Source organism: Mus caroli, unplaced genomic scaffold (assembly GCF_978045245.1).
Source record: "Mus caroli unplaced genomic scaffold, Mus_caroli_1 scaffold_3, whole genome shotgun sequence".
Classification (NCBI taxonomy): domain Eukaryota; kingdom Metazoa; phylum Chordata; class Mammalia; order Rodentia; family Muridae; genus Mus; species Mus caroli.
In genome coordinates this window covers 158081225-158083112 of record NW_028227258.1, presented here as the reverse complement: position 1 = coordinate 158083112, position 1888 = coordinate 158081225, and the positions used below count along the sequence as shown (strand labels likewise).

Below are 1888 nucleotides of genomic sequence, written 5' to 3'. Positions count from 1 at the left end.
GAGGTTCCACTTTCAGTTGGGAATAGGAGATGGAGAATGAGCAGGCAGTTCAGCCTTAAATTGTGTAGCTCAGTGTCCAGGGCGTGTTTCTGCTGTGTGGAGGTGAAACTTCTTGTTTTAGAAGCTGCCCTCAATCTGAAATGGCTTTATTTACTTTGCCAGTTCAATACCTTCAGGTCACATTTCGTAAACTTCTAAGCTAGAGAGCAGTTGCCCAGCTAGTTCAGTTGGTAGAGCATGAGACTCTTAATCTCAGGGTCGTGGGTTTGAGCCCCATGTTGGTCAAGGTGTTACTTTAGTTGGATCTCAACAGGAGACAACACTGACACTTCCCCATAGTGCCCCATTTTGGGGGTTCAGCATTTGTCATCTCTGACATTAGGTCAGAATTGGAGGCAGTGAACAGTTTGTGGGTCTTTTGCTCTGCCTGAAGCAGCACTGGGTGGACTAGATTACAGTGGGTGGAAGTGTTACAGAGTATAATATATTTTTGACATTCTGGATAAATAAGGGCTTAGGTAGTCTTGCATCCCCCTTTAGAGGTAGATCTGAAATTCTATTCTTCCTGTGTATACTGAACTCAACCACAGGACTCCACTATATCCCTCTCAGAATGAGTAGCTGGAGATTCTCTTTAAGGCGTGTTGGTCTAGGGGTAGGATTCTCGCTTAGGATCTGAGAGGTCCTGGGTTCAAATCCTGGACCAGTCCTCTTCTTTTGCCAATCAAACCGTGAGAATGAGAAGTCGACCTTGGCTGCTTAGGTATGACTAAACAATTGAAAACGGAAATCTGTACTTACTCAAGGTGGTATTTTTTGTTGGTTTCTTTGGACCTTGTTTTCTGTTTGAGGCAGGGTCTCACACCTTTAGCTTAGGCTGGTCCTGACAAAGTCAACGGAAGCTCTGTTTCTGATCTTCATGCCTTCATTTCTTGTGTCCTGGAAATATAGGCATGTGTATTACACTGGTGTTCAGGTTGAAACCCAGGGTTAGTCAAGCAATTAGCTGAGCTACAGCATCAGCTCATAACTCAAAATGTCCATCAAGAATGGCTGGCATTGTTCAAACTAACTTGATGGATAAAAATAATGAAAAATGTTGGAATTAAAAAAAAATCAATCCAGTTTCCCTGGCAAAGCAGGGAGAACTGGAACAGGCGTCTGAGATGCACCAGCTTCTAGTCAGCTTTTTAGTGTGTTTGAGATACCCTGAGCTACATGAGAAGAAACACAATTATAGAAAACAGGGTTGTAGGACAATCTGCAAGACATCTGGCTTGCTTATAAATACCAGTTTGAAGTTTACCAGTAGCCCTTAAGTGCAAATCTGGTTCCAGATCACCGGCCTTTAATCATTACTAGTTTGCTTGGGTCCAACACAACAGGACCTGAAAAGTAGTCAAGAGCCTGTGACCTCCTTGGATTTGCTGGACTAGCATTTTTCAGGTCTCCTGGAGCACATATCTAAGAAAGGGGAGCTGCGCCCAAAACTGTCTAGGATCTCTGCTTTAGAGATTCCCTTTTTTCCATGCTCTCCATAAAAATGCAAATGATTTTTAAACTTAAGAAGTCCTAGCACTTCAGATAGGAAACATAATCCCAAAACCACAGTCAGCCCTCCCACCCCTGTAGAGTCCTGACTGAGCCTGGGTCTCCCAGCTCAATGTTTAGAAATCACAAGGAGGATTCATGTGCAGAGAACAAATAGATGCAAGTAGGAGGAAGGAGTCCCTCTAGGGTTCTGTGAGCTGGAAGGCTGGTTGGGGACTTATCAGAACAGCCTCAGATTCTGTTGAATTTTGAATTTTCTCCACTGAGTAAATTGACAGCTACCATGAAATAAGAGAGGGACTCCTCAAAGGAGTTGCTTTGGACATCTCTCCAGGGT

The 1888-nt window shown here is 43.8% G+C and overlaps 1 non-coding gene across 1 annotated transcript; it reads left to right on the top strand.

Annotated features, from left to right (window-relative positions):
• The first annotated feature begins 212 nt into the window (after positions 1-212).
• Positions 213-285, top strand: Trnak-cuu (transfer RNA lysine (anticodon CUU)). Its single transcript has one exon. It is a non-coding gene; the product is annotated as a tRNA-Lys (tRNA).
• The last annotated feature ends 1603 nt before the right edge of the window (positions 286-1888 follow it).